Source organism: Mesoplodon densirostris, chromosome 11 (genome assembly GCF_025265405.1).
Source record: "Mesoplodon densirostris isolate mMesDen1 chromosome 11, mMesDen1 primary haplotype, whole genome shotgun sequence".
Classification (NCBI taxonomy): Eukaryota; Metazoa; Chordata; class Mammalia; order Artiodactyla; family Ziphiidae; genus Mesoplodon; species Mesoplodon densirostris.
Window position 1 is genome coordinate 41,272,476 of NC_082671.1, and position 15,860 is coordinate 41,288,335.

The window sequence follows — 15,860 nt, forward strand, 5'->3', positions numbered from 1 at the left end:
AAATGTGCCATATCTTCTTTATCCATTCATCTGTCAGCAGACACTTAGGTTGCTTCCATGTCCTGGTTATTGTAAATAGTGTTGCAGTGAACATTGTGGTACATGACTCTTTTTGAATTATGGTTTTCTCGGTATATGCCCAGTAGTGGGATTGCTTGGTCATATGGTAGTTCTATTTTTGGTTTTTTGAGGAACCTCCATACTCTTCTCCATAGTAATTTATCAATTTACATTCCCACCAACAGTGCAAGAGGGTTCCCTTTTCTCCACACCCTCTCCAGCATTTATTGTTTGTAGATTTTTTGATGATGGCCATTCTGACTGGTGTGATGTGATACCTCACTGTAGTTTTGATTTGCATTTCTCTAATGATTATGATGTTGAGCATCCTTTCATGTGTTTGTTGGCAATCTGTATATCTTCTTTGGAGAAATGTCTGTTTAGGTCTTCTGCCCATTTTTGGGTTGGGTTATTTGTTTTTTTGATATTGAGCTTCATGAGCTGCTTGTATATTTTGGGGGTTAATCCTTTGTCAGTTGCTTCATTTGCAAATATTTTCTCCCATTCTGAGGGTTGTCTTTTTTTGGTCTTTATGGTTTCCTTTGCTGTGCAAAAGCTCTTAAGTTTCATTAGATCCCATTTGTTTATTTTTATTTTTATTTCCATTTCTCTAAGAGGTGGGTCAAAAAGAACCTTGCTGTGATTTATGTCATAGAGTGTTCTTCCAAGAGTTTTATAGTGTGTGGTCTTACATTTAGGTCTTTAATCCATTTTGATTTTATTTTTGTGTATGGTGTTAAGAATTGTTCTAATTTCATTCTGTTACATGTAGCTGTCCAGTTTTCTCTGCACTACTTATTGAAGAGGCTGTCTTTTCTCCATTGTATATTCTTGCCTTCTTTATCAAAGATGAGGTGATTATGTGCCTGGGTTTATCTCTGGGCTTTCTATCCTGTTCCACTGATCTATGTTTGTGTTTTTGTGCCAGTACCATACTGTCTTGATTACTGTAGCTTTGTAGTATAGTCTGAAGTCAGGGAGCCTGGTTTCTCCATTTTCATTTTTCTTTGTCAAGATTGCTTTGGCTATTTGGGGTCTTTTGTGTTTCCATACAGATTGTGAAATTTTTGTTCTAGTTCTGTGAAAATTGTCCTTGGTAGCTTGATAGGGATTGCATTGAATCTGTAGATTGCTTTGGGTAGTAGAGTCATTTTCACAATGTTGATTCTTCCAATCCAAGAACATGGTATATCTCTCCATCTGTTTGTATCATCTTTAATTTCTTTCATCAGTGTCTTATAGTTTTCTGCATACAGGTCTTTTGTCTTCTTAGGTAGGTTTATTCCTAGGTATTTTTTTGTTTGTTTTTAAAATGGTAAATGGGTGCATTTGCTTAATTTTTCTTTCAGATTTTTCATCATTAGTGTATAGGAATGCAAGAGATTTCTATGCATTAATTTTTTATCCTGCTACTTTACCAAATTCATTGTTTAGCTCTAGTAGTTTTCTGGTAGCATCTTTAGGATTTTCTGTGTATCATGTCTTCTGCAAACAGTGACAGCTTTACTTCTTTTCCAATTTGGATTCCTTTTATTTCTTTTTATTCTCTGATTGCCAAGGCTAAAACTTCCAAAACTATGTTGAATAATAGTGGTGAGATCGGGCAACCTTTTACCTGATTTAGAGGAAATGGTTTCAGTTTTTCACCATTGAATGATGTTGGCTGTGGGTTTGTCATATATGGCCTTTATTATGTTGAGGTAAGTTCCCTCTGTGTCCGCTTTCTGGAGAGGTTTTATCATAAATGGGTCTTGAATTTTGTCAAAAGTCTTTTCTGCATCTATTGAAATTATCATATGGTTTTTCTCCTTCAGTTTTTTATGGTGTATCACATTGATTGATTTGCATATATTGAAGAATCCTTGCATTCCTGGGATAAACCCCACTTGATCATGGTGTATTATCCTTTTAATTCCATGCTGTCTTTAATATCAGCTGCACCATTTTACATTCCCCTCAACACTGTACAAGGGTTTTGATTTCTCCACATCCTGGCAAGCATTTGTTATCTTTTGACCTTTTTGACAATAGCCATCCTAAGAAATGTAAGGTGATATCTCATTGTAGTTTTGATCATCGTTTGCCTGATGATTAGTGTTGTTTTGCACCTTTTTATTAAACTTCCCAACTAAGACAAGCCCAGGACCAGGTGGCTTCACTGGTGAGTTCTACCAAACATCTAACAGAAAGTTAATACCAGTATTCTCAAAGTCTTCCAAAAAATTGGGGAGGAGGGATGGTTCAACATGTGATACACCATGTTAACAGTTGAAGGAGAACTGTCATGTGATCATTTCAATAGAAGCATAAAAATCACGTGACAGAATTCAACAGAATTTTGTAATTAAAATGCTCAATGAATTGGGTCCAAAAGGAAAATACCTTAATATAATAAAGGCTATCTATGACAAGTCCAAAGGTAACATCATACTCAAGTCTGAAAAACTAAAATCTTCTGCACAGGAAAGGGAACAATCAATAAGATATAAACACAACCTGTGGAATGAGAGAAACTATTTGCAAACCACATATCTGATAAGGAGTTATTATTCAAAATATATAAGAAATTTATACATCTCAATAGCAATAAAACAAATAACCTGATTTAAAAATGGACAAAGGAATGAATAGATATTTCTCCAAAGTTTACATTGACTTATGAATTGTCTAAGAACTTGCTTGGACTAATAGACTAACAGCAGTCATATTGCAAGAAGAGGCTTGAAAAGTACATATGCTTTGGAGCTTGCCTTCTTCCTGCTCCTGTGAATATTGCAACTGCCCTCATATGAATAAGCCCAGACAAACTTGTTGAATATATGTGGCCCAGTCAACTCTGTCGACTCAGATGAAATGCCAGTAGCAACTAACAGCACTATCCAATAGACATGTGATTGAGGCCATGCGAAATCAGCCCCCAGCTGACCCACTAGCTGGGGTCTGATGTATACACGCACACACATATATAAAACATAGCATGCAGTTATGCTATGTAACACATATATGACATATATAACCATTATAAATATAGTACTTAACATAATGCCTGTAAACTAGTAACTAACTTCTCAAGCCATTTTAGTCATTGCTACTGCTACTTCTACTTTTAAATCTCAATATAACAATTTCCATGGTTTTTCAAACAAGAAACTTAATGAAATTGGAAAGGATTTGCTGAGAATAATATGGTTTCTATCTTTAATTTTAAATATTTAGTTATTATATTATGTGTATTATAACATCTATAGATATCTTTATGCATATGTTTTATATGTGTTGAATATTTGAATATTTATATACATAACTATTTAAACGGATATTTTTATATGTTCCCCCATATGTCACACAAACAAGAACTTTTTTTTAATTGAGGTATAATTGACATATAACATTATATTAGTTTTAGTTGTACAACATAATGTTTTGATATTTGTACATTTTGCAAAACGATCACCACAGTAAGTCTAGTTAACATTTGTCACCATACATAGTTAGAAAAAAATCTCTGTGTGTGATGAGAACTTTTAAGATCTACTCTCTCAAGAACTCTTACCCTATGTAGCTAAGAAAATTTTTTCAGTGCTGCTTGGATCTTCTTCTATATACTCAGTATTGTTCTAATTAAAAGAAATGCTCCTTCTCAAATTATTCTGTTGTAATCTCCAGTAATTAGCCTCCTCCTAACCCCCAGCAATATTAACGTACTTAACACAGGTCACTATTTTAAATCTCCATTTCTTACTGAAGTCTAAAATGCTCATTATCAGCAGTATAATCTGAATTGCATGATAGCACCTTGTCTTAATTTGACAGGCAGAGGGGTGGCTTTCTTTAATTAGGACTAAATTAATTAGAGGTCAAAAGAAAAAAAATTAATTGAATTATATCTTTGCCAGTAATAAATTTGTCGTGGTAGCTTGAGATACATACAAACTCTCCATTCCAAGGCAAGGTCAATGTAATTTTTACAGAAGTTAAAATTTAGTTGAATTTTAAGGGGACTTTTCATTCCACAAAGAGTAGAGTCAGTATATTTCAGGCAAAAAAGTCCTGGCACAAAGGCTGGGATCAAATAGAAAATGATCCAATTTGACCTATTGGTGATTTTCATTTGTTAATATATTTATTATGTTTTAATAAATGGATTTTTAAAAATATGTATACGTTCAGCACTCTGTATATAGCTACAGTCCATCCAGACGTATTGGCAAAGTTGTCCTGAAGAGAAATCTGACCACTAATCATGGATATGGTGTATTTGGGGGTAAAATGACTAAATATTCTTATAAATACTCCTGCCTCTTTTTGGAAGAGGTTGGATTGAGAGTTTGATGTATCTTGAGCAAGGAAGGTCAGCTGTACTACCTGGAGCTCTATTCACTGAAGCAGCTTGGAGCAGAAACATGTGAAAGAAATTACAAGCTTCTGGGGCACCACAAAGAAGGTCACTTAATTTGTCCTATTTAGAATTTAATTATAGATTCACTGCTATATTTATTTTGAGAGGAAAAGAAAATCTCAGTATTTCCAAAGTATTTTGAAATCTTCAGTATTAAGTTACAGTGTTTAAACGTTATTACTGAAAGTCGCCTCTACAAACTTCGGAAAAGTATTAAAGTGAGTTTGGGTTGATTATACTTTGACAGCTAGAATCAAGAGATATTATTTCTCAGCTTCTTGAACCATTTTAATATTGCTGAGCCCATGCTGTCCATGGTGAATTATTAGAAGTCATACCATGCTCAGTTTCGAAGAAAAATGTTCATTTCACCCAACCTCAGTACCATTGCTTTGTTTGGTTTTTATAGCATCTAACAGATTTTGTCATCTGGAAATTTATATTGCTGTAAAACTGGCAGAAAAGTACTTAGAAAAGAGTATATGAGGTGGTCTAAAGCTACTCTGAATAATCAAAGGAGGACACCCGAGGCCATTCATTTACTACTACCTTAGTTTCAGCTATTTAAAACTTGCATCCACAGATCCTGCAACAGTGGTACATCTTATACACACACAAAAAAACCATGATTAGTTTCTTCTTATAACATTTATAGGAGTGGTTAATATAACTGAAATATATATATTGAAATATATATGATATATAATAATGAAATATTATATATATAAGTAGTTGGAAAAAGAAATGACTGAATTTACCAAAAGAAAAAGATCACCCTATATTTCAGTAAAGATGCACACTAATTACATACAGCTCCACTACTATGGGATAATATTAGGGATACTTTTCAAACAGGCACAATTGATTCTTTCCTTCAACTAAATGGCATATGTACGTATAGTAATTTCACACTATGTACTGTGCAAAACACAGAAGGCAGTGTAGTGAATGGGACATGAGCCTGATCCTTGCATTGCTTATGGTTCAGTACAAAGATGAAAGGAAGCTATATCATATGCCAGATTTGATCAATGATGTCTAGAGTGACAGTAATATCCCATTCCTGGTCTAGTAACTTTTAATAAAAAAGAAAAGAAAGAGGAGGAAGAGGAGGAGGAGAAAAAGGAATAGAGGAAGGATAAAAGAAGGGTGCTGCATTTGAATTGTAGGTAAACAAATCACTGATAATTTGATGACCCTTAGCTTCTCTATATCTGTAAGGTGAAGAAAAATCATACTGGCCCCCATCTACCTCACTTGATTATAGAAATTTAGTAAAATATATGAAATGTTTAAACTCAGAATTTCGCTACTTCATTTAGGTAGTATTATGATATTTTACAAGTGAACAGAGAAGCATGTTGGCTGGCTAGAATGCAGTAATTACTATGTCTGATTGAAATTTATTATTTCTTTTTATAGTGAATAATAGTTTGTGCTTCCCCTAGTTTAGACATTCACAAAGGACCATTTTCCATATTCTATAGCCCCTAGGGGGAAAAAAGGTACATGGAAACAAAATGAGGCACACAAAAATTTTAAATGATCTCTTTCTTCTTTATTTTTCCAATTAGAAAAGTAAAGCTTAACATATTATGCAATGCCATGGTTTGAATATATGAGACCATTTAGATGCTTGAAACATTTATTAAACACATTAATTTATTCTTTCATTTATTAAATAAATATTTATTGCAAATCTACAGTGTTAGTAGGTAAGTAAAATTCAAAATAAATTTAAGAAAAATTTCTTTCTATCTGGGAGTTTGCACACCAACCCAGATTTTTATGTCAGTCAACCAAGGCCAAACTGTGGCATATTGGTATTAGATTATGATCACAGTTTTACTTGCAGACAAAAGGCATTTGAAATATCATAGCATGGCAGTGTATTGGAAACAATCTCTGGCAGGTTATTCCATCTCTGTAAGACTCAGACTCTTCCACATGGAGGATGAATGGAAATGTCAAAGGAGAATAATAATAATATATATCTTAAGGAGTTGTCAAATTAAATGAGGTAATAGTAAAGTGCTTTACACAGTATTTGACATACACTAAATGATATTTATTATTTTTATATTATGTCAAGCACATATTTAATCATTTGTTCTACTTTATAAAAGGAACACTCTTCTAAAATGAAGAATAATAAAGACAAGAAAATTTCAGGGTAATATGAAATGTTAGAAATACTTTATATAGTTTCATTTTTATGTTTCAGTCAGCTGTGAAAACTTGGAAAATTAACACTATTTTGCTCCCTCTTCTAATAGCATCATAAAATTGTAGAAAGAAAAAGGTTGTAGAAAAAAATCAATGACATAATGTAGGCAACCAGAAATCCCTTACAAAAAAAAAACAGGCCTTTGTTTGGAAAAATGTTTAAATAAATACTTTGAAGTAGCAGATGAGATGCTGAGAATAGGAATCTAAAACTTTTTCTCCTTTCCCAAGTTGTCTTTCTGAGAAAATGAGAACTTTATTCCTGAGAAACATTTGTATTTACTTCTGAGAGAAAAGAAGAAAAAAGGGGAAAAATGGAGGACACAGAACTGATGGACAGAAGGAAGGAACCAGATGTAAATATAGTAAAATAGTTACATCATTAGATAATGCTGCTGCTTATTTTTGTGTTGCTGTTAATAAGACTTTCAGTTTCCTCAACTCCTCCCATTTTAGTGCTGATGACTCTGCACAATTTTGTTGCCCTTTAATTATTTTTAGAACTCTAAATATACCACGCTTCCATGTTGTGATGTCCTATGATGGAAAACAGAAATCTAAAAATTTTGAAATACATGGCTTGATTAATCAATCAAGTCTAGTTTACGTAATGACACAGTATTGCCCTTTTCAGGACATTAAATCAATTCTTGTTTTGCCTAATAGCATCAGAAATGTCTGTTTAGATCTTCCGCCCATTTTTTGATTGGGTTGATTATTTTCTTGATATTGAGCTGCATGAGCTGTTTGCATATTTTGGAGATTAATCCCTTGCTGGTTGCATCATTTGCAAATATTTTCACCCATTCTGAGCGTTGTCTTTTTATTTTATTTATGGTTTCCTTTACTGTGAAAAAGCTTTTTAAGTTTAATGAGATCCCATTTGTTTATTTTTGTTTTTATTTTCATTACTCTAGGAGGTGGATCGAAAAAGATCTTGCTGTGATTTACATCAAAGAGTGTTCTGCCTATGTTTTCCTCTAAGAGGTTTATAGTGTCTGGCCTTACATTTAGGTCTTTAATCCATTTTGAGTTTATTTTTGTGTATAGTGTTAGGGAATGTTCTAATTTCATTCTTTTACATGTAGCTGTCCAGTTTTCCCAGCATCACTTATTGCAGCAACTGTCTTTTCTCCATTGTATATTCTTGCCTCCTTTGTCATTGATTAATTGATCATAGGTGTGTGGGTTTATTTCTGCGCTTATCCTGGGTTTATCCTGTTCCATTGATCTATATTTGTTTTTGTGCCAGCACCATACTGTTTTGATTACCGTAGCTTTGTAATATAGTCCGAAGCCAGGGAGCCTGATTCCTTCAACTCTTGTTTTTTTTGTCTGTTTGTTTTTTGTTTTTGTTATTTTTCTCAAGATTGCTTTGGCTATTAGAGTCTTTTTTGTTTCCATACAAATTAAAAAATTTTTTGTTCTAGTTCTGTGAAAAATGTCATTAGTAACTTCATAGGGATTGCATTGAATCTGTAGCTTGTCATGGGTAGGACAGTCATTTTGACAATATTGATTCTTCTAATCCAAGAACAATTCACTCCTGAGTTTAAAATAATGTGAATCTTTCTAGCTCCAGATAGTAAAATCACCTAGTAAAGATGTCATCATACCAGTGTAAGCCTGTTATAATGCCTTTGTTGCCCACATTATCATTTGCCACTGAAACGGACCATGACTTTCTCCTTGAGGAAATGGTTGATTTCATGTTTGGGGCAGGAAAGATACAGCTAGTGCTGGCATATCTCATTTTAGCAGAAAGCAAGGAATTTTAATGTGGTTGTGTCAAGAAAGCCAGGAGCCAGGTTGAAAGGGCTCATAGTACTCAGGTTGTAATAATTATCAAAATAAGAATAATGATCGCAACAAATGGAGATATATTGAATTGATAACCTGATATGAGTCCATAATCACACCACAAATATAAAAGATACCTTCAATTTTTAGTGCTGCTATTTATAATTTAAATAAATCTTTAGATTTAACTTTTGGTTTAGTATGTGTTGGGTCTTGACTTCATTGTTATCTAGTAATGCAGTTATAAGGGAAGACAACCATAGCTCTTACACCTTGTATCTATTTGATAGGGAGCATATTAAGCACATACCAAAAAAGTCATTGTTTTATGAGTTTGATGACGTCCCAAATTTCTCCTCTCCCCTTCCAAAGAGCTCCAAGAGGACCTTCTATTAAAGTTTCACTAGAGGCTTATTCTGATGGTAAGATTTAAGTATTTATTTTCCATTTGGAGTCCAGTGGAACAGATTGTCCAAAAAGCAGCTCCAGGCAAGACCTCTTCAGAATCCCACCTAGGGTCTTATTGGGTTAGATGTGCACAGTTGGATACAAGGTATCTTTATGCCTTGTTCATAGGCAAATGACAGTGCTGTGCAACGTGTATAGTCAATGCATAAGTGTTAATCTTCTCCAGTTTCATCAATGAAAAATAAATTTTAATATCTACTGTCATTCTTTACAAAGCCTCTGATGATAACCAGTGATCCATATGGATTTATGCTGCCTATCAAAAAGATTTCCCCAAAAAGAACATAATATTTATAAATGACCAAATTGCCTTAGCTTTGTTTATAATAGCAACCTAGACAATTCAGTGAGCCTGCACTCAAATGTTAGATTTTAAGGAAACTAGATTTAATACCTAGTCTTACCTCCAAGTGTCCTTGCCATGCTTCATGAGAATCCCCAGGCCACTGGTACCTGGAAGGCAAGCTTCTTTTTTAGGTAGTCCATGCTCCCGTTCATGGTCTTGGTGTTGGACTTCCCATAGAACTCAGAATCTCCCCAGGACTCTAGCATCGTGATCTCCTATGACTTAGTTCAGAAAGCCACGAGGAAGCATCCTGGTAGCTAGGTGGGCAAAGCCACCACCAGCCCTGTCCTGTGTGGCCACTACCACGCACCAGGTTTCCAGAGGTGATAGGCTGGTCAGAGCCCTTCCCTGCCCTTCCCAGCCCACCCACCTCAACCCATAGATCAGGGAGGCTTCAGCAAGTAGAAGCAGTTGGGTTCTTTTATATCAAGACATCAAAATACCAAACAGGAATTTGAGGGAACCACACTCTTTACTATTTAAGCCACAAGCAAGCCTTATTGACACCCCCTAACTGTGTGCCTTGCACCGAGTGGAAAATAAACTCCAAGTGGCCAGGAAAATAGAAAAACCCAAAAAACAAAAAACAGGCCCATTCTTCTGGGCAAATGATACAATAAAATCTCTTGTTGGTTATTACAAATAAGTCCTAAGTTACATTATTTCCTGGCAAACATGACATTCCAGTTATCTATTCATTGCATTGTAATATGGCCCCACCACAGTTGGTAGCTTGAAACAGTCATTTTAGTGTCTCTCGTGGTTTCTGTGGGTAGGGATATAGGAAGAGTTTGGTCGGGTAGTTCTAGTTTGGGTTTCTTTTATGGTTGCAGTCAAATATCAGCTACAGCTGGGACAGCTAAGAGCAGAAGTACTTAGGCTGGCTGGACATCTTTCTGTCTCTTTCGCGCTCTTGCTCTCACTCACTTTTCATGTAGTATCAGGGTTTCTTCATAAGTTCTCTTAGTTGGGCGAGTTTGGGGCTTCCTCACAACATGACAGCCTCAAAGCAGGAAGCCTCTTTACAGTTTCAATAAAATATCTGACATTATTTTCATTCTGAGCAGCATACAGTAATACTTTGGCAAGTATTATTTCGTCTATATATACAAATCTGTAGGAGCTTCAGTTTAAAAATCTTGAATTAGAGTTATGTATGTTTGTCTGCTACTCTAAGACAGAAACCCTCAGCTCACCTCCACCTTTTCTGTTTGTGTAACCTTGAAAAATTTATCTAAACTCATTAGGCCTAAATTTCCTCACTTGTAAATTACAAATAAAAGTAGTATCTCATAGAGTTATTGTGAATGTAATGCATGCCAGTCTTAACAATAACATCAAGTAACAGATGTGTTTGAATGTACAGGTGAGGAATCCAAGGTACATGGTAATGGATCATTATATATGAATATAATAAACAAGGCTCAGAAAGATTAAATAATTTGACCCAGATCATATAGAGAGCAACTGAAAGAGCCAGTCATGAATGGTTATTTTATTTGTTTGCCTGTTTTTCCACTTTAAAGCTTAGGTTCTTAAGACTTTGGAAAAACTATTTGTAACTTGGTGCCTTAATAATAGAGCTGAGGGAATTGGGGAGAGATGGTTAAAGAGTACAAACTTGCAACTGAAGATGAATTAGTTCTGGAGAGCTAACGCACAGCATAGAGATTATAGTCAAAAACGCTGTATTATATATATATTTTGAATATATACAAAATGTAGTGTTTGCTAAAACAGTAGATTAAATGTTCTCACCACAAAAAAGAAATGAGAATTATGTAAAATGTTGGCAGTGTTAGCTAAAGCTGTGGTGGTCATCATACTGCAATATATAAAGGTATCTAATCAACATGTTGTGAACCTTAAACGTACACAGTTATATGTCAGTTGTATCTCACTAAAAAATAATGGGGCTGGGAATGGGAAATAAACCATAAATGGAGGATTTTAGGAATACATCGCAGCACTTTTGAAAAATGAGCCATCAGTATGGTACATAATTATTTATAAATACCCTCTTGGTCAAGCCAAATAATGAAAAAAATCTGACCATGTCTTTGGGTTTCATCATCTCTACGTTATTTAGGCAGTACTATCTAGATCAAATCCACATAGAAATGAGTCCCAGTAATGATAACAACAATAATAATAGCTAACAATCATTGAATGTATTCCGTGTTACTTTTTTTCAGGCATTATTCGAATAGTATTGCATATTTTAACTCACTTAAGTTTTACCATAACTCTATGAGGTAAGTTACAATAATTATTCAAATTTAATAGGTGAGGGAACTGAAACCCAGATCTGTTAAGTAATGTACAAATATCACAAAGTTAATTAGTAAGGAATGTGTTTCAAGTCTAAACTGTTCACCTCTGGTTCCTGCTCTGAACCATTACATAACAAATTATGCCCAGATACAACAGAAACATCTTCAAGCATGAACAAAGAGTAAGACCCTTCTTTAGTCTTCCATTCTATACTTTGAGGCACAAGTTAATGAAAGAATCACTCCTTATAAATTTGAAGATAACTGACATGGTTCCTTGCACCTGACTGTACCTGAACTGCTTTACAATGTGCTTCATCAGTGTGCATTGTAGAAATCTTGCCTGATCACTACCTGGGGAGCAGTCTTACTGATTCAACACACATGCCTTCTTTATCTGAAATCTCCCACAGTTTCTGTGTAGGCTCAAGTTAAATAAATCTTAGGTCTCTCTAATGAATGACCATGGTTCCAACCATGGTTAGACCATGGTTCTAAAAATGACTATTTTTCTAAAAATAAGCTTAAAATATGAGTCCAGACAAGTTTGTAAATTTAAGACTCATAATATCATGGTATTAGTATTTCTGTGTGATGGTATAACTGCCTGCTTGATTGCATAAATACTCAAGGGTGCATCTAACAGGTTTCCAAGTTCATTATGTCCACAGAATACCCAGGGTGGGGATGGAAATCCACATGCTTCCACCCTTAGTGTCTGGCTACCCTGTAATTGCCCAAGGACATTAAAATGTTTCTTATAATGGTGAGTAGTACAGTACACACATGCCTACATAATAATAAATTATTTCAGCAGCTCAGAGTGGCCCAAAATAATCATATTAGGACAGATTAATAGTTTAAAGAGTGAGAGTACAAAAATTTCCCCAAGAGTAACATGGAATAAAAAAATCATTTGTAATGAAAATTGAGTTTAAATATGAATTTAGTTCCCTAGAACAGCATAACTGAAATATTCCTATATGATCTAATTTTAGCCATTCTTCCCACATTACTTAAAATTTCTGTGGAGAGTTAGTAATTTAAATCCAAAATGACAATGATTAGACAAAATTTATGCAGTGAGTTTTTTCTTTTTTTTCTCTTAGAGACCAAAGCCACCCATCCCCATTTGTTTTTTATTTTCCCCTGCAAAGAATATTTGCTTTGAGAAACAATGAAACACTGGATTTTTTAAGTTGTAAGTTTCTATAATTTATTTATCTTGACTATGAAAAGTTAAAGGAGTTGAGAATTTTTAAATTGACTTTAAGAATTTGAGGAATAATGATAATACTAGTGAGAATTACATGGATAATGCTAAAAGAAGATTTTACAGTTTCTATGAAGTCTAGATAAGAATATACCTTACATGATAGCTGAACTACCTGAAAGTTAATACAGTTTGATTGTTGCTAAATATTGGAATGGATGTCTGAAACAGTTTGCAGAATATTTCCTTTTCACAGGTTGTAAAAAAAACAAAAAAAAAGATCCAATTAGCACTCAAGTCAAAGTTTCCCTCGATCCTCCTTTTTTTGGGGGCTCGTAGTCATATTGCCAGTATAACTTTGACTGATTGACTCTTAATTCATCCACCACTACTCTTTCTTTGGCTGTGAGTGGTATTCTTAAGTCAAAGAATGTGTTCTTAAACGTTTAAAGCACAGATTTGCAATAATTAACTTTTAAATGAGTACACAAGAGAAAATAATTCTGCTTTACTGTCAACTTGTTGGGTATACCATCATGATAATGTGCTCTAACAAGAATTGTATCCAGTGAATGCTAAAAACAAAGCTGTATTATCTTGCCCTCCTTGTAATAATTTAACCTTACCCAAACAGAGGGGTCCAGCCTTTATGCTTGGCTCCTGGGAGGTAATCTCTAACCCCTGAAAAAATTATCCTTGTCTGTCTGGGAGTCTTGAGTCGACCAGATGTAATAACAACGTGAATTAGGGTGTATTGGAGGTGTTCGGTCACATGGTATTGGCTCAGCTTACAGAGGGGTTAGAGACTGAAGTCAGCCACATGGCCAGCCAACCAGGTTTATATGATCAAGCCACAATGAAGATTCTGGACAATAAGGCTCAGGAGAACTTCCCTGCTTACAAATCCTCTACGCACGTTGTTACAAATCAATGCCGGGAACGTAATGCTGTTTATGACTCCATGGTAGGAGAACAACAGGAAGCTCCACAATTGAAACTTTCCTAGACTCAGCCCCATACATCCCTTCTCTTGGCTGATTTTAATGTTTCCTTTCCTTTCAGTAAACTGTAACTGCAAGTAGAACAGCTTTCAATGAGTTCTGTGAGTCCTTCTAGCAAATTATTGAACTTGAGGTTTGGGGAGACCCTTGAACTTACAACTGGTGTCAGAAATGAGGGTAATCTTGTGGACTATTCTTTCTCAAACTCTGCAGCCTCCTACTCACAAAGGATCAGAAATACTAACAACAAATGTTTCTTATTATGCTGATGCAATTTTATAGTGAAATCCCTTTTACCAGGTGACCATGAAAATTCTCTTTGAAGAGACTTATGTGTAGTCAAGGAATGAAAGAAATGGCCTTTCTTTCTCTTATTGATTCCATTATCTGAAACCACACAGAGGTTACTTTTTAAATGCTGTGATCAATAGAGTTTAAACAAACACACAATAAGTTCCTAATATTGTTCTAAAATGAAACTATAATGAAAACACACCTGTGGCTGATATAATCTTGCCATAAAGAATTTACAGAAATCTTACATGATATGACATATACAGATACCTATAATTACAGATAGAAATACAAGGCACAGGGTGCCTTTACTCCTCATCATCACCAATAGTTGCTATCTCTTGTCATTTATCTTTTTTATGATAGTCATTCTAAGAGTTGTGAGGTGATACCCCCTGGCTTTAATTTGCATTTCCCTGATGATTAGTGATGTTGAACACCTTTTCATATACTTGTTCGCCATTTATATGTCTTCTTTGAAAAATGGCTCTTAAGTTCCTCTGCCTGATTTTTAATCAGATTGTCTTTTCTTGCCTTTGACTTGTATGAGTACTTTATATATTTTGGAAAGCAACCCCTTATCAGATATATGGTATGTAAATGTTTTCTATGATTTTATAGGCTGCCTTTTCATTATGTTGATAATTTCTTTTGCTCTGAAGAAGCTTTTTCCTAATAAAAGTACAGGATCAGATAGCTTCGCTGGTGAACTCTACCAAACATTGAAGAAGAATCGATACCAAGTCTTCGCAAACTCCTTCAATAAATTGAAGAGGAGGGAACTCTTCCAAACTCATTTTATGAGGCCAGTATTACATTAATACCAAAGCAAGTTAAGGACACTACAGAAAAAGAAAATCCAGGCCAATGTCCACAATGAACATACATGCAAAAGTTGTTAACAGAATATTAGCAAACCAAATTCAAAAGTATATTAAAAGAATCATATGCCATGGTCAGGTGGAACTTATTCCAGGTGTGCAGGGATGTTTTAGCATATGCAAATAATTCAGTGATATACTACATTAATGAAATGAAAGATATAAATGATATAATCATCTCAATAGATGTAGAAAAAGCATTTGGCAAAATTCAACATCCATTCATTATAAAAACTATCAACATTTAGAGAAGAGCTAACACCTATCCTTCTCTAAATCTTCCAAAATATAGCAGAGGGAGGAACACTCACAAACTCATTCTAAAAGGCCACCATCACCCTGATACCAAAACCAGAAAAAGATGTCACAAAGAAAGAAAACTACAGGCCAATATCACTGATGAACATAGATGCAAAAATCCTCAACAAAATACTAGCAAATAGACTCCAACAGCACATTAAAAGGGTCATACACCATGATCAAGTGGGGTTTATCCCAGGAATGCAAGGATTCTTCAATATATTTAAACCAATCAATGTGATACACCATATAAAAAACCATATGATCATCTCGGTAGATGCAGAAAAAGCTTTTGACAAAATTCAACACCCATTTATGATAAAACCCTCCAGAAAGTAGGCATAGGAGAACTCACCTCAACATAATAAAGGCCATATCTGAAAAACCCACAGCCAACATAGTCCTCAGTGGTGAAAAACTGAAACTCTTTCCACTAAGATCAGGAACAAGACAAGGCTGCCCACTCTCACTACTGTTATTCAACATTATTTTGGAAGTTTTAGTCACAGCAATCAGAGAAGAAGAAGAAATAAAAGGAATCCAAATCAGTAAAGAAGAAGTAAAGCTGTCACTTTTTGCAGATGACATGATACTATACA